Raw genomic sequence first — 21,527 nt, forward strand, 5'->3', positions numbered from 1 at the left:
TACCAGAATAATACTGGATGCTGCTGATGCATTTGGTTGAGGAGATACTGACATTGTCATGTGCACAACTGATACAGATGTGGCACTCTTCGCTATTACATATGTATTCCTGAACTGTGTGCATTGCATTTGGGACCAGCGAACATTAAAGGTAACTGCTCATGACATAACTTCTTCAGTTGGCTAAATTAAAATCAAAAGTCTTACCAGTATATCATATCCATGCTGAATGGGAACCCAGAAAACACTAGAAGCAATCTCTGCTTCCATGGATTTGTCTGATGCACTCAGCCTATAGATGGTGGACCTATGTCTCTATTGCAATGCTTTCTTGTGCTTTCATAAGACAGGACAATTGGCACAAATGATGCTGCTGAGGACCAAGAGATTTTTGGAATCCCTCCCACCAACTACAGCAAATTCCAAATGAAGCAGAACATTTCCAGGGTCAGGTTTTACATACAAAGCACAAACCATGTCAATATATAGAAAAACAAATCATGTCAAACTAATCTGATAGCTTTCTTTGATAGCATATCAAGCATTGTGGATAAGGGAGAAGCAGTGAACGTGGTATACCTAGACTTTAGTAAGGCATTTGACACGGTCTCACATAACCTTCTTATCAACAAACTAAGAAAAGGCACCTAGATGGGAGTACAATAAGGTGGGTGTACAACTGGCTAGACAACTGTTCTCAGAGAGTAGTTAATAACGGTTCACAATCATGCTGGAAGGGCATAACAAGTGGGGTTCCACATGGGGTCTGTTTTGGGACTGGTTCTGTTCAATATCTTCATCAACAATTTAGATATTGGCATAAGGCATATGCTTATTAAGTTTGCAGATGATACCAAGTTCGGAGGGGTTGCAACTGCCTCAGAGAATCATAATTCAAAATGATCTGGACTAACTGGAGAAATGGTCTGCGGTAAATAGGATGAAATGTAATGAGGACAAATGCAAAGTACTCCACTTAGAAAGGAACAATCAGTTTCACACATACAGTATGGGAAGTGATTGTCTAGGAAGGAATACTACTGAAAGGATTTTAGGGGTCATGGTGGATGACAAGTTAACCATGACTCAACAGTGTGACACTGTGGCAAAAAAAGCAAACATGATTCTGGGATGCATTCACAGGAGTGTTGTGAGTAATACACGAGAAGTCATTCTTCCGCTCTACTCTGAGCTGATTAGGCCTCAATTGGAGTGTTGTGTTAAGTTCTGGGCACCACATTTCAAGAAAGATATGGAAAAATTGGAGGAGGTCCAGAGAAGAACAAAAATGAATAAAGGTTTAGAAAACATGACCTATGACGGAAGACTGAAAGAACTTAGCTTGTTTACTTTAGAAAAGACAACATGGAGCATGGACATAATAGTGATTTTCAAGTATCTAAGGGTATGTCTACACTTTCCCCCTAGTTCGGACTACGGAGGCAAATGAAGCCTACCGAAGTTGCTAATGAAGTGCAGCATTTAAATATCCTGCGCTTGATTAGCATATTCACAACCGGTTGCCATTTTGCAGGAGGAGTAACAGTTAATTGGAGGGAAGGGTTTTGGATCGGACTACCGTGTCTACACGCGGCAAGTTAAATCGGGCGACCGGCATTTTAAAATGGCGACAGGCCGCAAATATGCTAATCAAGAGTGGGATATTTAAATCCCGTGCTTCATTAGCAACTTCGGTATGCTTCATTTACCTGCGTAGTCTGAACTAGGGGGCAAGTGTAGACATACCCTAAAAGTGTGTTACAAGGAGGAGGAAGGAAAATTGTTCTCCTTGGCCTCTGATGATAGGGCAAGAAGCTGTAGGCTTAAACTGCAGCAAGGCAGCTTTACTTTGGACATTAGGAAAAATTTCCTGCCAGTCAGGGTGGTTAAACACTGGAATAAATTTCTGGAGGGCTGTGGAATCTCCATCACTAGAGATATTTAAGATCAGGTTAGACAGAGACCTGTCAGGGATAATCTAGACAGTGCTTGTTCCTGTCGTGAAGGCAGGGGACTGGACTCAATGACTTTGAGGTCCCTTCCAGTTCTATGTGCTCCTGAGCTCCCCTCCCCCAAGGAACAAAGATGGATTCAGTGCACCAACAGTCAACCATGGACAACCTCCTAGAAATAAATGAAGGTCATGAACTCCTCAGACAAGGGTGGGGAACAGAAGACCTGGGGACCAGATAAGGCCTCCGGCTTGCCTGGATCTGGCCCCCGAGGCAGGGCGCTCCCCCGTAGCATTGGGGAGCCCAAGCTGGCACTCAGCTCCAACTGCCATCCTACATGGAGCAACAGCACACACAAAATAAATCTACTAGCCCAGGCCCTCCCTAGACTCTAGTGTGCAAGGGAAATGTGGGGAATGTTTTGCTCCTTCTCAGTCGAGGGCCACATCAGTGATGGTGTGGTTTTCCTTTTTGCTTCTCATTTGTGTGTGGCCTCCAAATAATTTGTGTGTGGTACTGTGGCCCCTGACCCAAAAAAGGTTCCCTATTTCTGTCCTAAGATGTGGCTGCAAAATGGGGTGCCAGGCAAAGTTCAAGTATGTCAAGGAAGCATGGGGTTACATTGGTCTGTGCCACTACAGAGGGCAATGTGATGTTCCAGTATATGGAAGACTATGGAAGGCTTTGTTTCTTAGTTTGTTTTAGGCTGCGTGTTTATGTAAGCTGTCATTTCAATCTTTATGAGAGACAACAGCATCCTCTTATGCACAGATCAATCTAAAATATTGCTATTAGTAAACAAAAATGTAACTTTCCACTCATGAATGTACTCTCTCGCGCTCTCTCTCATATATATTACACACACACACACACACACACACACACACACACACACACACACGTACGTTTTTCCTGCCGGACAACAGAATGTCGTCATCATGCTCTCACACCAGAATTACATCATCACACTCTCTGGCTGCAAAAGCAGCCAGAGAGAGGAGGGTTGGCAAGCAGAGCGAGCATACTGCAACCCACTAGTTTTTATAATTAGTAGTTTAGTAAATACTCTTTAGTGTCACACTACAGAACATATTAATTCTCAAGATGTATGTATCATCTCAAGCTATAAGAAATCATTGCTTTAATTTTTAGGCCATGTAAGACAATAGACATTTATGCCCCAAAATAAAAGCTCACGGGGATGGCTTAATACTATAAACAGTCAGTATTAGAAAAACACATCAAAAGCAAAAACGCATTCAGAATTTAAAATGGCCAACACTATTATGGCAAGAATTACCTATGGCCAAATGGCTGAAAATCTTTAATGGATCATCCCATAAGATTCTGCCAAATTTCATGTTTATCATAAATCCAGAATTCTTTCATAAATCTGATTCGTTACCAGTAAATCCAGACAAATACTACTACATTTTGCATCTGTTTTGTTTTATGCAAATAAGGTGGGACTTATTTACGCTTGTTTCATTTTGCACCAGAGATGAGACTCTGTGGGTACATCTATACTACAGCATTATCTCAAAAGATATAATTTTGAAATAGTTATAAGATATTTCGAAATAACGTGTCTACACACAAAATGCATTTTGGAATAGCATTTGACTATTTTGAAATAGCGCATCCACACTGAGTGGACGCTGAATTGCATTTAAGGCCAGCCAGAACCAAGTCTAGCAGGGCATCAGATCAGGAGTTAGCTTCAGGCAGCAGCCACACAAGGTATCTGAGACCTGTTCTTAAAGGGACCCCCCCGGACAGCCAGTTCTCAGCTTTCCTTGCTTGCTTGCCTACCTCGCTGAGGGACAGCAAAGCATTTTGTCTCTGTGTGCTTTGATTGCCCTCGCTCGGGACACCACAGCACTCTGCATCATGGAGGCAGAGTTGTCCCTGAGTACTCTGGTGTTTCTCATGGACGCGTTGCTGCGAGCGTGGCTGCACTTTCTGCAGGCTGCCATCCGAGAGGTCCATAGGGGGGCAGTCAGTATCCAGGAAGCCCTGCAGGACAGCTTCCACCCTGAGGAGCACTAAGAGCCTCCCTGGTCTACCCCACTGGGGGCTTGTGCCTCATTCCTCCCTCACATCCTTCCACTTAACTCCGCAACCCGCCTTCCTGATGTAAAATAGAGTATATGTATTTTCATGAACACAAACTCTCTTTATTTAACAAAACTGGGAGGGGGGAAGAGAATGAAACTCTGGTGAGACTAGGAAAAGGAGGCAGAAGAGGGGAGGGGAGAGGGTGGTAGAAGGGAGTGGAAAACCTGGGAGGAGGGAGCTGGAAGGGGGAAGCAAGGGGAAGAAAGGGGAGGGGAAGCTCAGGGCTGGGGGGTCTCACCGGACCAACTTGATTTTCATGCAAAGCTGCTCCTGGATTCCTATGTGGCCTTTGGCGGCAAGGCTGGCAGCTATCCTGCCATAGATGGCTGCATTCCCCCATCCAGTGCGGAGATCATGGACGTTGGGGGCATCCCCGCAAAAGCTAAATAAGATCCATGATCTCCGCCCTGGAACAGGAAGGTGCCCGCCTTCTCCGGCCCCTGGCGTGCTCCTGGGAGCTGGCAGACAGCTCCTAGGGAGCAATGGAGGGCTGGCTTCCAGTGGCTTGCTGGCTCATGTTTTGGGGCCACTGGGTCAGGGGCAGTGACTGCTGGCTCTGGGCTGGCAGGCTTGGAGATGGCACAGGCACTATGGCCAGAGTCTACCCCTTTAAGAGCTCCAGGGATGGGGGGAGGGAGAGGAGTGTTCTTGGTTGAGGCCAGAGTGGCCACCAAGACACCCTGGGAAGGGCTGAAGGCCCCCTATTTCAAAATAAGTGTCTACACAGCACTTATTTCAAAATAGCTATTTCGATATTGGCGTTATTCCTTGTGGAATGAGATTTACCAACTTCAAAATAAGCCCTCTGCTATTTTGATTTAATTTTGAAATAGGGGTTGGCTTGTGTAGACGCTAGGAATGTTATTTCGAAATAACAGCTATTATTTCAAAATAACTTTGATGTGTAGACATACCCTGCTAAAATACTTATGCAGCCTATTCCCACATCAGTAGCTCCACAAGTAGACCAAGAAATGTTTGCTGTAAGTATGTTTTTATTCTTTGAGGTTTAAAAAACTTCCCTGAAAATACATAAGTGTACAGCAATTTTTTCCAGTTCAATAATATGTTGGCTCATGTTCTTGTTTTCTCTTGGTTTTTCTATTTATTTTATGATTGCTCATTCCATTCACACACTATAATCGCTTTACACATTGGCTACTTCTGCTACTAAATAAAGCAACAGGAATCCATATAAATCCTACTACTTTCATTATGTAAGGAACAAACGAATAGAAAAAACAGGTGTTACAGCTCCCATAAAAAGAGAGAATAAAGCAAGCGTATGTCCACTCATCCATATTCACCCTAACAAGAACCCTCAGAATATCTGCGCCAGGGATACACAGAATTCAACTGAAGGTACAGATAGTTGGACTTTCTTTCTCCATAACGGACAGGAAAAAGAGGAAAAGGGAACATCTATCTCTTTCCCCTTCTCTCCCCACCTTTGAGATAGCAGCACACCCTCAAAGCTATGTTTAATACTAGACTGTGAGAAATGTATTTCCCTTGCCATGTCTACATACTGATTAGGAATGGTTTGGCCAATTCTGTGAGCACAAAAGCAGTCACTGAAATGCTAATGTTAGTGAATGTTACACATGCAACTTTTGCGAAAGGCAGTTTTCTAAAGCTATAATGATCAGGGACATGATCCAAAATCCAATGAAATCAATGTCAAGGCTCCTACAGATTTCAGTGGGCTTTGAATTACATTCTAGAGCTGTGACACTCAATTACATCTGCTAGTGAACTAATCTGAAAATTTTACAGAAAGACAAGAGCCATTTCCACTGAAGGCTAACAAAACAAAATTTAATATTTTAATTGCAATGTAAGTATTAATGTTTATAATGTACTGTTCATATCTTTTAACAAAATTTATAAATCAATATCGATGACCTCTGGCAAGCTTCAAAAAGAGTGGTTTGTAGGTGGTCAGGGCAAGGCACATGCACTGATGAAGATAAAGGCAATTGCAGTGTTGGATTTTTAGAATATTCATGGAAGAAAACCCAGATTTTTAAAGGTACGATGAACTGAACATAGTTAAAAGATAGATGGCTAGATTCTAGCTATTTTCAAACTGGTCAGCATATTGAATGCAATAATCACAAAGTCCCATTTCACTGAATTTTTCCTTCAAGACATCCGATTTCTGGAGCCTTACAATTTCTAACGGAATGGCATCTTCATAAATTGAATCGAGATGACAACAAATAGATCACAAGCAAATTAAAAGCAAATCCTTTGGAATTTTAAAATTCTAAAATCACTTTTTAAATGTTTTGATCAGATTGTTTAGGAATGATTCATCATTTTCACTGACATTTAACCTATAGCAACACCACACAAAGTGGAGAAGTACAACATCTTTTCTTTTAAATCTGTTTTAAAAAAAAAAAAAAAAAAAAAAAAAAAGACTTAGCAGCCAGAGACAGTATCAAACACTCCCTGTTCCAGAGCAGTAAGTCCTAGCGGCCAGAGCGTATAGTCACAGATGCAAAGCTCCTTGCGGGTGAATGGGGTAGGGTAGGCTGACCAAGGCCCTCTCTCTCCACCAGTTCCCTGCACAGGGCCCTATCAGTGATAGGTGTGTCCCACCCATTAGCTCAGCAGGGAATCCACCCGCAACACGCTGTGCTCTCAGAGTTTTCACTTCCCCACCCTGGGCTACTTCTTACCAGCCTTCCTGACATCACCTTCCTCTCCAGTCACATTTGGGTTGAGAGCTTCTCTGGCCATTCCCCGCTGACTGACCTCCATGGCTCAGTCCTCCCGTACCTCCTTCTGCAGAGTTCTGGCAACAGCCCTTCTACCTTTATACCTGTCCTCCAGCTGGAGCATGCCCAGCAAGGCAGTGGGGGTGTGACTATGAGCCAGGCAGCCTGGATTCACTCTTTCTTGTCCAGTGTGGGGTTGGTACACCCTGTTACAGTACCAAGTCAACTTATCATGCAGAAAAGTCTCGTAAATGAGGCACAGAAATGTATTAAATTATGAGTGTATTGCTGATAAACATGAAACAAAACCTTTCACTTTCCCTGTCACAGTGGGACCTCAATCTATAACAAACAAGTTTACCTTTTGCACATCTAAACCATTTTATTTCCAAAAAAAAGCCTTTTATCTTTTCAGTAATGCTCTGTCCTATGGTGGAAGTTTCTAATGGCATTGTGCACAAACATTCTTCCTTGAAAATGTCACCATCATAAAATCTAACAAACAGGGATAGCTAGGCAGCGTCATTTAAGTCACTTTACTTTTTTCACTGCAACAGGCATGTTTGGTGTTCAAATTGGAAAACAGTGATGACAGACAATCATAGATTATCTCCAGTCTTTGCACTGGCATGGAATCAAGCTAACTTGACTGACGTGGTTCACAATGTCATCTTTGTTTTTATCTCTGGCAAAAAGCTACTCCAGCATTTCCAATATACACTCTTCACAATCTTAGGATCCAAGAAAGGCTTTTAGCTAGTACCAACATTATCTGAAGATAAGCAGCTGTTGTTTTTTCCTGTGCAGTCAGTAATGTTGTCAGAATGACATTTTCAGTGTGATATGAAAACTTCAGGTTTTCAATTTTGTCATCCCTTGCAACACTGTCAGGAAGACAGGGCACATTGACGTTACTATGCTTTAATTCAAAGTGTCGCCTCATGTTGATGACCTTGCAGACGGATACAGTGGTTTGGCATATTAAAAAACAAAGATCATGCATTTAAATGAAATGGCATAACAAAATGGGAATCCAACTTGAGTTAAAAGCTCAGTTTTCACTGTCAGCTTTGAGATGGTTACTCCTCTCCCATTTATATTTGGCTCCATTTCCATCACTAATGAAAAGCAGGTGGCTTCCTAGTGCAATCATAGCATCATCTATCGCGACAACATAAGATCCAGTAAGCAATGCTTAATTTGTACAGAAGTTTGCCAGGGCTGAGCACCAGAACCTCTTTCATTACAATTTAAGCACTGCCAGAAAGTTACTAAGGAATTCATAGGCAAATAATTGACAGTGCATCACTGTTCATGAATTTATTTATAAACACTTTTTAAAAGGTGAGCTGGTGGGCCATAAAGGAAACCTTGGAAGGCCACATTCAACCCAAGAGCCATTTATTGAGTATTATCAGTGATCCCTCAAAGTTGAGGATGATCTCTTTCATGAGTTTTATTTTCATGGCTCTCCTTAAATGACTGAGGAGTCCAATCCTTGAGTCCAATCCTTGAGCTCGTTAGCAGACATTGCATGTGGCATTGGAAGACAAAGTTGGGGCATGACTGTTTCAAGATGCTTGTTCTTCTTGTCTTTTCTGGCATTTTTATGCAGTCAAGGCAAAGTGGTTTTCCTCAGAAAGTGGATATGTCCTCTAACAAATCTTTGCCAGTTATTTCTATCCTAGGCTGTTGTCTCCCAGTGTGAGGGGTCAATGTCACATCTCTAAGTTTATCTTGAGAGTACCTTTAAAGCATTTCTTCTGGCCTCCCTGTTTCCTTTCTCCTTTGGAAAGTTTTCCATGCAACAGTCATTTTGGTAAACACGCATCAGACATATATACACAATGCCTGCTCTACCTCAGCTGGTGCTGGATAACCCGGGCCTCAACACTGAAAACGTTGGCTTCAATGAGGACACTGACATTAGTGCAACATCCTTCACTTCATGTTGAGGCATTTCTGAAAAAAGGGCTAGTGCTGGCATACCAGGTTTTTCCATGTGTATTCTGCAGGTCATCCAAGTCTCATGGCTGTAGATAAGAGTTGGAATTAGTTAAAGAGTAGTATGTGTTCTGATATTTTGATTGTTGAATACCTACCAAGACAGTCTGCCATGGGAAAGGCTGGCACAGCAGATACTGAACTGAATCTCGACATCTGTGTCCGCCTTGTGTGAGAGATGGCTGCCAAGAAAGGCAAAGTATTCTATTTTCTAGTTCTTTGTTGTCAACATACATTTTTTTTGCTGATGACTAATTAGGGATTAGCTGGTGGAGAATTTTCGTTTTGCCCATGTTCAGAGCTAGCCCTAGGCTTTTGTAAGCTTGAGAGAAACCACGAAGGACCATTTGTAGAGTCTCCTTTGAGTGGACAACTACAGAACAGTTATCTATATACTGGAGTTTCATTATTGTTGCAAGCATAACTTTTGTTGTGGCACAAAGATAAGAGAAGTTGAAGATGTTGTTGTCAATCCAATATTGGATGCCAAAACCCTGTGGTAGATGGTCTTGTATTAATGTTTTCATAGCTACTAATAAAATGGAGAGAAGGTTGGGTGTCAGTACACAACCTTGTTTTATTTACACCAGTTAAGATGGCAAAGGGCTCACAGACAGAACCACTGCACAGGATACAGGTAGTCATCTGGTCATGGAGGAGTATTACAACTGTGATAAACTTTCTTAGGCAGACCAACTTTGATGTGAGTTTCCACAGAGCCTCGCTGTTGATAGAATTGAAGGCCACATATAGTAGGGATGTTAAAATGTGAGGTTTTTTGTAAACGTAACTGCTGAAATTTTCTCGCAACAGTGCAGGGAGAGGCAGGCAGCTCTGCAAGAGCAGGTACACTCAGGAAGCTGGCTTCTGTGCCTTCTTCCCCGCTCCCCCACCCTTGGTGTGCTGCCTCTGATAATGAGGAGGTGGGGAAGGTTTGTGTGTAACTGTGAAGGTTAACTGATGAGCCCAGGTTCATCCGTTAACTATTTAATCATGTACGCAAACACATCCCTAATATACAGCTCCTGGTGCTCTTGACATTTTTCCTTTATGTACCTGGCTGAGAAAACTATGTTGGTAGTGTCTTGTGATGGTCTGAAGCATACTGGGCCTCTGGAAGTACTTCCTCTGCAAGAGGAAGTAAGCAATTCAGTAAGTTCTAACAAGAATCTTGCAAGCAATGGAGAGAAGGGCAATGCTTTAATAGCTTGAAAATGGTGATGACGTTAGTATAACCCACATACCTTCTGGGTGTGGTGTACTGTCCCATCTAATGGCACGAAGACCATTTACAAAGAAAATAATCAATCTGTTCTACAGCCTTAGCTGAGAGCCATCTGGCTTTTAGCTGAAGCAGTATAGGCTCATGCACTAAGCTCCAGCGGTCCCAGGTTCAATCACATTGGCATTATGTAAGTTAATAAAGATTTTTCAGGAGCAGCAAATGAAACTTGTTAGTCAGTGTTTCTCCCCCCACTTCCAATACTTAAATATAGTACATAAATCTCATCTTTGCTGAAAAAAGCACTTAAATATATGTAAACGAAAAAGCTATGTGCAGTGAATCAAGTCTGTAGTGTTCAGTTTTTATATCTGTTTGCATAAAACCAATAAAAAGGCACCAAGTACGTACAGATGCTACTCTTTTACTGCTCTAAAGAAAAGTAGCATCTCAGGCAAAAAAGAGTAAGTTCAGAGAGCCCAACTTTCATCTGGGCTGACAACCTGTATAAAAAAGTTTAGCACAAGACAATTCAAACAGGGAAGTCAAACTGGAAAAATAAAAAAGTCAGCGTTTATTATGGAAATGCTGGAAGAGCTTTTGTTATAATGATACTTGGTGACACTGTTATATACACAATTCTAAAATATAGTACAAGAAGTATGAGTATTAAGTAAAATATAAAAATGTCTCTGTAGTTTATAACGTAAAGGGAGCTCTACATGAGTCTATAAAAATCTCACAAATAAAATGTGATTTGAAAGAAAGAGAAATTCAATAAAGTTGAGGAACAATAGTCTGGAGATCTGCATCCCATTATTACATCAACTTTGCCTCAATCTTATCATCTGTAAAATAGAGAAAATATATGGATGATGGAGAGACACAAACTATTATAACGAGAAGCAATAATTAACTAAATGAAACATTAAGAAATGGGCACATGGCAATATATACTTAAGTTATCAAAAATGGAAAAAGAATGAAAGAATATGTTGAAGTACAAAAAATATTAACTTACTTCACTCTGACCACCTGTCCCCTGAACTTTCTGTCAACCTAGTCCAGAGCTGGCCAACCCGCGGGTCACAAGCCACATGCGGCTCTTCACTGCAGAAAGTGTGGCTTGTGAAGCATACCCCATGGCTCGCAAAGCCATCCCTGTGCCCTACAAAGGGCCCCTGGTGCTCACCAGGCGTAAGGAAGCCGTCCAGCATGGTGAAGCAAGATGGCACCAGCAAACGGGAGCCTGATGTGGCCAAAAAGCAAAACCAGAGGTTTTTTTTCTTTTGCTCGACCAAAAAGCTAGGGCTTTTTTTTTTTTGGCTTGACAACTTCATTCCCTCATTCATTCCCTTCATTCATTCAGTCCACCACTATTTTGGCTCTTTGCCTGTAACGGGTTGGCCACCCTGACCTAGCTTATGTTGCTGGGCATTGAACTCCATAGGTTGACAGAAAATCTCTTTCTTTCACTGTCCGACTAGATACCAGCTGGTACCAAGGTCCACAAATGCACAGCTTGAAACTAGTCAGGCTTACCAGTGTGCTAGCAATATCAAAAAAGATATTAAGAGTTAAAACAATATGCTTAGACTTTATGGAAGGCTTGTAAGATGCTGGACATATTAATCTTACATATAACACTTATCCCATATTATAAAGGTAATGTTTAAAGTGTTTGCTCTTTAACTATAAAAATGTTTAAGATTAAATACCCCACAGTCAGGGGAGAAGCCTTATCAAGTGTGCAATATTTATTCACTCCAAGAGGTATTATCTTTTGCTCAGGACGAAGGACTACTGAACCCAAATGGGCTACTGTGGAACAAAGATTCTGTTTATTGGTCCCCATCTTCATCCCATCAACTTGAATTCTGAGGTGGGGGGAGGATAAAAATCCCTGACAAGGAGAAAACTGGATCTTTCATACTTGTTGGGATTTTCGGGGCAAACATTCCTAAAAATAAGCAAGAGAGCCCTATGCTGTGTGGCATAGGTCAGCCTTAAAGGGCATCCAGCTAGGACAGAAGCTTCTGTTAGCTTTTTTAAATCCAATAATACAGAAACTCATTTGTGTAAGTATTTTCCCTGTTTTAACCTTGTAAATAACTCTTATTTCTTTCTTAGTTAATAAATCTTGAGTTAGTTTATTACAGGATTGTCTATAGTTGTTGTCCTTGGGTTGAGATCTGACTACAGTAGACCAGTGATATCTGGTGCTTTGGGACTGGGAGTAAACTGAATATTGTTGTGATTTTGGGTGGCAAGATAAACTGAAACTTCTACTGAGACAGTCTATGACTCCAATGTAAGACTCTTACAGTGAGTCCTCACAGCAACTACACACTTGTGGCTGGCATGTGCCAGCTGGCTTAGACTCAAAGGGCTCGGACTGAAGAGCTCTTTCACTACTATGCACAGTAACCTCCAGGAAACTCTGGAGAAGTTTAAATCCTGGGCACTGGCTGGAGCTCAGGGTGTAGAAACCTATGAGGTGGAAGGGTCCCAAAGCTCAGGCTTTAGCCTGAGCTGGAAAACCTACAAAGCAAGCAAACAGCCATGTAGCCCAAGCCCCGGAAGCCTAAGTTGGTTGGCATGAGCCTGTCACAGGTTTTCCTCTGCCACGTAGATATATCCTCACAGAGCTTTCGGAGTTCTCACTTGTTGCTGAGTTGGCAAAATCTAATTATAGAACATACACACAGTTTGGCGTTTCTTTCTGGCATTTTGACTGTCTGCCCAGAGGATGGCACTCATGGTTGTGACCTAAGGATGTTAAGAGGCAGATAATCCACTAATCATGTAGTCGATAATATTTGTATTGAAACTGGGAGCCCCCATGGACAGGGGCTGCTGCCACAGCAGCCTCTGTCTGTCATAAGCCTCAAAACACTGCAGGGAGAGGCAGCAGCATGGGGCGGGGAAGAGCAGCACTAGTTCCTATTTCCTCTTCCCAACTTGCTGCCTCTGGTTCAGAAAAGGGGGGGACCGAATAGTCGACGCGACTACATACATATTGTGAACCACTTCAGAGAGCATGATACCCTTCCATTAATGTAGCAAGCATCTTCCCTACAGTGCAACAGCAGTATAGCTGCAGCCATATGGCTATAGCACCTGGAGTTCAGGTACGACGATAGCTTGTTGCCTTTTGTCTTTGCTCCCAATTTACTCATGGCTAACTTGAACCTCTATTCTAAAATAAAATTTGTAAGATTTGTTTTCATTTGTTTTAGAATCATAATTGACATGGCTGAAAATAACTTGTTCATAAAGGATCTGGACTAGATCCTCTAACAAGAGCAAGACTTTGTATTACAGTCTTCCCTCCCTTTCTTCCAGTCTCTATTTAATGCTTCTGGCAAAGGTTTTTCAGTGTGTTTCCCACACCCCACGTTCTGATGCCCAATGACTTTTGTTAAAAAATGTTTTGCCTAATATGCATTGTACTTTTTATTTTTCTCTTTCACTACCCCTTTCTTTAATTTAAGGTGCCACCCTAATGGTACTTCTCTTGTAGCCATTATGAGACCTGTAGTACCTAATATCTCTAATAAAAATGTAAAATACAGCATAATTGGGAAGGAAATAACTGGAAAATAATGATGGCAAGAGACATAGAGGTGATAATGGAGAGTAAGTTAGAAACTTTTCTCCACAAAAAAATATTAGGATGAGGAGGGATTGCATACATATTGCTTCTCAAAATGGCTAGAGGGTGATAATTCTTTTCGGCATCATTTAGGTGAGGCTGCACTTAAAACAGATTACAGAAGAAAAATATGACAAACAGATATTATATGTCTATTATAGTGTTACCCCTTTTTGACTCAAGTCAATTTGGTGATCTAGTGGGTTGTAGTAATCTGGAGAAGTTAATGATGGAGTGTGGTATGCGATCTTCTTTGTTTACAAAGAAAATAGAACATTTTGTTGAGCGGAACACAGTAGAAATCCAACAACTTGAGAGGGTTCCTATGCTCCAATTACAAACCTCTTTCAGACAACTCTTTACTTTATAATTTTTTTTTGAGAATCATGTTACCAAGTTGTCTGTGGATAGGTCTGGGCCTGTTTTTTTCTTTCTGTATATTCTCTTGTACGTTCTGCCATTCTTCAGGGAAACTCCTTAGGTCACAAGGCTGAGCTTCTGTTCAGTCCTTATCAGAGGCCTGTATTTTGGACAGTGGTTCCTGTCTGTTTCAGCGATCTGGTTCCTCAAAACAATTTGGCTATTTCTTGAACTTATCTTGAATGAAGGACGGTGACTATCTTGCATCAGTTCTAATTAGGTTTTGCCTAGCCCCCAGCATAAGGATACATGTGCACTTGTAAAACACTGCACTGCCATAACATGTTTAGATTTAAAAAAAAAAATCAGAATGATTGCTATGCAGCTGGTGCACTTCTACCAGCCAGTCATGATGATCAGCACTGTCTCACTGTTTCCTTGTACACTCATGCTTCTCTGTATCTTTTTGATATCTCTTCTTTCTTAATTAGATTGTAAGATTTAATATTTTTAGGTAGTGATTATTTTTTTTGGTGTTAGTTTGTACAGTGCCTAGCACAAAGGTATCCTGGACCAAGATAGGGCTTCCTAGGTAATAATATAATACACTATTTTTATTAGTGAGTTTATTTGTAAAATTTCTGAGTAATACTAGACTTGCATGAAATAAATATTTTCATTGTATGCAATAGTGATTTCCAAAGCGGGGTCCAAGGACCACTGGGGACCCGCCATGGGCTATCATCCTGTGAAGAGCAACAAGAATGATTAAAGGTCTAGAGAACATGACCTATGAAGGAAGGCTGAAAGAATTGGGTTTATTTAGTTTAGAAAAGAGACGATTGAGGGGGGGACATGATAGCGGTTTTCAGGTATCTAAAAGGGTGTCATAAGGAGGAGGGAGAAAACTTGTTCATCTTGGCCTCTGAGGATAGAACAAGAAGCAATGGGCTTAAACTGCAGCAAAGGAGGTTTAGGTTGGACATTAGGAAAAAGTTCCTAACTGTCAGGGTAGTCAAACACTGGAATAAATTGCCCAGGGAGATTGTGGAATCTCCATTTCTGGAGATATTTAAGAGTAGGTTAGATAAATGTCTATCAGGGATGGTCTAGGCAGTATTTGGTCCTGCCATGAGGGCAGGGGACTGGATTCGATGACCTCAGGAGGTCCTTTCCTGTCCTAGTATTCTACGATTCTACAGATCAAATTGTAACTAAGGGCTTCATAAAAATATTGACCATTAACCATACATCAACGTAACTGAACATGCAATAGCTATAACTGGAGTGGTTTATTACTGTAAGAGAAAAATCAAGTGAACTCCAGTATAGTAAGCAACAGAGCTTTGAACATCAAATTATTATTCATGTTGACATTCGGCTGTTTTAACATTATTACCAGTTATTGTTCTGTTGACACATGATCAAAATATTTCAGTCACCGAGTATTCCATTAACATAACAGTAGTCATGCAATATTTTTGGTTACTCATAACTTACAATAGTAATCTGAGTCTAGTTACTGTAAGCATCCAATGCTTTCAGTGTTGTCATAGCATCAAGAGAAATGCTAAGTTCTTGCTTACTCTATTCCAGGGCAGTACCAGTAAAAAAAAAATATATATATATACACACACACACACACACACACACACACACACACACACACACACACACACACACACACACACACGGCTTGACAAACAGCGGCAAAAGCCGCTCACCAACCTCACACTGCATATGTGTAAGAGCCGCATTGCACATGCGTGCGCCGCCAGTAAACGGGGAACTGGGCTGAAATCTACGCGCCAACGGCAAGTAGATTCAATAGTTTGTCAATCCCTGTATATATCTATAGATAGCTATAGATAGCTATAAAAAGCCATTCAAATTGTTTTTGGCATCACACTTGTACAACATTAAAGTTTATGTCTCATGCCATCACTGTTTTCCAGTTATTTCCTTCCCAATGATGCTGCATTTTATATTTTTATTACAGATATTAGGTACTACAGGTCTCATAATGGTTACAAAACAAAACACTAAGATGGCATCTTAAATGAAAAAAAGGGGTAGTGAAAGAGAAAAATAAAAAGTACAATGCATATTAGGAAAAACATTTTTTAACAGAAGTAATTGGGAATCAGAACGTGGGATGTAGGAAACACACTGGAAAACCTTTGCCAAAAGCATTAAATAGAGGCTGGAAAAAAGGGAGGGAAAACTAACACAAAGTCCTGTTCTCGTTCATAGAGGATCTGGACTAGTTGCTCTAAGTTATTTTCAGCCATGTCAATTATGATTCTAAACAGATATAACATGAAGGGAATTTAAGGGGCATATGACGACCCATTCCTAATTTAATGTCATGGTTCATGTAAAACAAAGTACTGTTGCCCAAAAGAATTGGCAAGTTCTACAAATATCATATGTTTCAAACACTGTTTGTAATTCTCCCGGTCTTCAGCTGACTAGAATAATTTTACTTATGTAGCTCCCTGATTATATATCTCTTTCTTCCTTCTTTCACTGTCTCTTGCTCCTTTATTATTGGTTAGAGCAGGGTGTGACAAAATGGAATCTGTTTGCACCAAATTATAAACTCCACTTTGTATTCTAGCTCCAGTTTGGTATTATAATACCTCTCATTTTTCATCAGTAATTTTGAACATGCTTCATCTCCTATATATCTGAGAGTGTTAGTCTGTCTGTCTGTTCAACAACTCCCCATAAATGGTAAGAGCCAGGACTACCAAATTCAGTATGCTGTTTCCTCTTATGGTAACTTAAAGCAAGATAAGGATTTGGCTGTGCCAGAAAAATGGGATTGTTCCACATAAAATCGTACAGAAAACAGATAAAATCACCAGGCATGTGAAAGGGTCAGGCTGAGGGCTTCCCCCCTCCTCCCTACCTGCTAGGCGCTCTTTAGGGAGGGTGGGTAGACTAAAGCTCCCCTCCCCAATTCATATGGGACCATTTCTGGCTGTTCCCCTTCTTTAGGGAGCAAGGGGAAAGTTCTCAGTTTGCTGTATTCCCCACTCTTGCTCAGGTCAAGTGTGGGTCCAATGTCACAAAAGAAGTGTAGGACAAAGCAGGGAATTGAACCCATGTTTCCAAAGTCATAGGACAGTGCCTACAGCCATCCTATCTATCTACTGAACAGTACATTCCATTTTGTGCTATGTGCAGTACACAATCTAACCTTCCCTGAAATGAGCCTATTTTAGAATCATAGAACCCTAAAACTGGAAGGGACCCTGAGAGGTCATCAAGTCCAGTTCCCTGCCCTCATGACAGGACCAAGTACTGTCTAGATCATCACTGACAGGTGTCTGTCTAACCAGCTTTTAAATACCCCTCTAGGCAATTTATTTCAGTGTTTAACCACCCTGACGGACAGGAAGTTTTTCCTGATGTCAAAACTACATCTCCCTTGCTGCAATTTGAGACCATTGCTTCTTGTCCTATCCTCAGAGACCCAGGAGAACAATTTTTCTCCCTCCTCCTTATAACACCCTTTAGAAACTTTAAAACCGCTATCATGTCCGCTCTGAGTCTTCTCCTCTCCAGAAACTAAATAAGCCCAGTTCTTTGAGTCTTCCCTCACAGCTCATGTTTTCTAGATGTTAAATCATTTTTGTTGCTCTTCTCTCGACCTTCTCCGATTTCTCCACATCTTTCTTGAAATGAGGTGCCCAGAATTGGACAGAATACTCCAACTGAGGCCCAATCAGCGCAGAGTCAAGTAGAAGAAGGACTTTTCATGTCTTGCTCACAATACTCATATTAAAGCATCCAGGAATCATGTTTGCTCCTTTTTTTTTGTTGTTTTTTTTGTGCAACAGTGTCACACTGTTGACTCATGTTTAACTTTAACTTGTCTTCCACTATGACCCAAAAATCCCTTTCAGCAGTATTCCTCCCTGGTCAGTCACTTCCTATTCTGAGTGTGAGAACTGATTGTTCCTTCCTAAGAGATTTCTATTGTGCATTTGTCCTTATTAAACTTCATCGTGTTTACCTCAGACCATTTCTCTAGTTTGTCCAGATCATTTTGAATTTTGACCCTATCCTCCAAAGCACTTGCAACCCCTCCCAGCTTGGTATCATCTGCGAACTTAATAATCGTACTGTCTATGCCATCATCTAAATCATTGATGAAGATACTTAACAGAACCGGTCCCAAAACAGACCCTCATGGAACCCTACTTGTTATGCCCTTCCACCATGATTGTGAACCGTTAATAACTACTCTCTGAGAATGGTTATCCAGCCAGTTATCTACCCACCTTATAGTAGCTCCATCTAGGTTGCATTTTTCTAGTTTATTGATAAGAAGGTCATGCGAGACTGTGTCAAATGCCTTACTTAAGATTACGTATACCATGTGCTCACGCCTCCCTTATCAACATGACTTGTTATCCTATCAAAGAAAGCTATCAAATTGGCTTGACACGATTTGTTCTTTACAAGTCCATGCTGGCTGTTCCCTATCACCTTATTTTCTTCCAGATGTTTGCAGATGAATTCCTTAATTACTTGCTCCATTATCTTCCCATGCAGAGAAGTTAAACTGACTGGTCTGTAGTTTCCTGGGTGGTTGTTCTTTCCCTTTTTATAGATGGGCACTATATTTGCCCTTTTCCAGTCTTCTGGAATCTCTCCTGACTTGAATGATTTTTCAGAGATGATAGCTAAAGGGTTTTGTTAGGTTTGATATTTACAAAGAATTTTGGAACATGAGAGTGCAGAATGCTATACACAGTAATTGCTGTGTATTATTAGGTTTCTCCAAGTAACAAAATCTACTTCTCAAAAATAAAAATTGCACACCTGCGAATTTTAGAGATTCAAAAATGGGAGAGAGAAGGTGGTTAAGTACCCTCAATTCTGTTGTCATCCACAAATAATGAATTAGCATCCTATACCTTTTGATGCTTCACTGGAATTTCTGAAGTGCTGAACAGGTCCTACAGAACAGATTTATTTGTACATATAAAAAAGGAACGAGAGCTTCCTTAATGTACTTAATGCTGCAAAGGATACACTGGCATGCATCAATAGGCTTTATACTTTGACAATGATGATAAAAAAATTAAACAGTATTACCTATTTTTAAGGTCATAGTCTATGAACTTTTTCTATTTGATGCAATAAACTGCATTAGCAGTCTGAACTGAATGACTTAATTATCTCAGACGCTTTACTTAATATTTTATGTCCTTGTCTGAATGTCTGGGAGCTCCTTAAAATCAATATATTATACTATAAACCTAGATTAAGAGAGCAATTTGGGTTGTTTATCTGTAGCTGAAGGGGGAGAATGAGCTATGTCTTGAGGCCCTATTCTGAACTACTAAGAGATTAAGTGTGAATATAAACAACTAGAAAAATGTTGATCTCCTTCAAAGGATCAAATCTCTGAGTAAAATATAATAGTCCTGTTCAACAACAGTTAATGACTAAAACTGATCACTGAGATTCAGAGATTTCAAGTCCTACAGGGGGAGATTTAAGGGCTCCTTAATATCACACAATAATTTCCAATATATGTTAAAACACTGCTGTACTTAGTAATAAATATGGGATGTTGGGTTCTTCTCTAACTTAGGTGCCCCCACTACAGTTCTATCAGTCCTGCAGTTAAACCAACTTCAAGATTGACTGGTAATCCTGTAAATAGGGAAATTTAAAACTTCTTAAATATAGTAAAGTAACATGTGTCAAGCTGGATAATTTATTAATCATTTGCTAAAAAGTACCTGTGCAATGGAACCTACTGGTGCTTCCTGTGATCTATGAGTTTTTCTTCCTGGAAAGGAAGTCAACAATTCCTTTTTGTCAGGATTAATGGGAGCTTCGTCCACATACAAGAAAATTCTTGGGGGGAAAAATAGCTGTTTAAGCATTCCTCATTCGAAAACAAAATTCCATTGTCAGGGAAATCACTAATGCCCTCATAGTCAAAGGACTATGTCTCATTCCTACTAGTAAGCATCTGCTGGAGTGCAACTGCTTCTTTAGTTGCTAAGTAACAACCAACTCATTATATGCCATTATCAGCACCCTAGAAAAAGGAAACTGGCATCTGTTTCCCGTTTGGGGACACCAATGATTGGAATAATAGCAATGAAGTGACTGCCAAAAATCCTTGGTCTCCCAGGGTCTGGTATGTGAAATACAGCACGTGCTGATTTCAGCACCATTTAAGTTATAGGTTCTGTAGCTTTTGTCATCTTGACCAACACAGCACGCCAGGGGGATGGAATCACCTACCCCAGTCCTTGGCATATTAGTAATGCAGAAAATATCCTCCCCTTAAATTTTTAGATAATGCAGGGCTTATCTGACTGGGGAAATGTTTACCACAAAGACCTATTGTCAAGTCTGTACTAGAAACAGAGGGGAATTCACCAGCACTAGGGTGGGAACAGGCTGGGAATTAAATGATCTGGAGGAACTTGCTGAGGTCAAGACGACCTTTAGCAATTGCTCAGCTGTCTTTTTAAAATCACTAAAATAGATGTCAACAGTGAGCAATGTGGGCCACTATGCAAAAGCCCAAACATGTAAGCTTAATTCAGTATTAATTAATTAAAAGAACATCACACTTCCATTCACACTGAGAAGGGAAAATAATCTGTCAAGAAACAAAAAAGCCACTCAACTCCATATGCCAAAGCCAGAAAATTAATTCATTGCCTAATGATGTATTTGCATTACAGAAACAATATCTAATGATTTTCATGTAATATATACATGACTACCTACCATCCAGAGTGCTTTGATACTGTAAATAAATAAGCATGTGACCAAGTATTTCCTAAAGATGTGCATCATTCCTTGTATTCATATGCAAGTATCTAAATCTGGTTTAGTCAAACCTGAAAACACCGCAATTCGAAAAAATAGTACAAAACCCACAAAGAACCATAAGGAAACATACAAACAGTAGAGCTGAATACTTTAAACATGCATAACCCATAGCATAGCCTTGTCTGAGAAGAATACCGAAATGCAGCAAGTTTTACTTTTTCCTTTTCCAAATGCTTGAGTTCCATTCTAGAATTCTCAATGAGGATGAAAGCCCACCATACTTAAGTTGAAGTCACTGCTTTAATTTTTTCCAATAAACAAACTCAATGTATAGGAACCAAACAAGAGACTCTCCAGAGAGATTTTATATCTTAGTAGAAGTCAAGTCTCAGCTCTTAACATCGATTCAGGAAATTTTTTTACTGATGGCATTACAACTACTCACAAGCATTAAGTTGACCATATGTTCAAGAAACTGAAAGAATCGTGGCCATTATGAATACTGCTCCTACACTGACTGGATCATTGTTCACATGTGTCCATTTCCACATTAGTGATAGCTGATGTATTAATCCTGAAACTTTCAACTGAACATAAAGGTATAGATTTTAAAGTAATAGCTAAGTATGTAACTCCTACCAAGTTTCTAATGGCATTAAGTGCCATTTAAG

The 21,527-nt window shown here is 40.5% G+C and overlaps 1 protein-coding gene across 4 annotated transcripts in view; it reads right to left on the reverse strand.

The window, feature by feature from the left end:
- The window catches only part of NUBPL (NUBP iron-sulfur cluster assembly factor, mitochondrial), a 150,227-nt gene that overhangs the window by 77,834 nt on the left and 50,866 nt on the right, over nucleotides 1-21,527 (reverse strand). The window lies entirely within an intron of this gene.

This window comes from Pelodiscus sinensis, chromosome 4 (genome assembly GCF_049634645.1).
Source record: "Pelodiscus sinensis isolate JC-2024 chromosome 4, ASM4963464v1, whole genome shotgun sequence".
NCBI classification, from domain to species: domain Eukaryota; kingdom Metazoa; phylum Chordata; order Testudines; family Trionychidae; genus Pelodiscus; species Pelodiscus sinensis.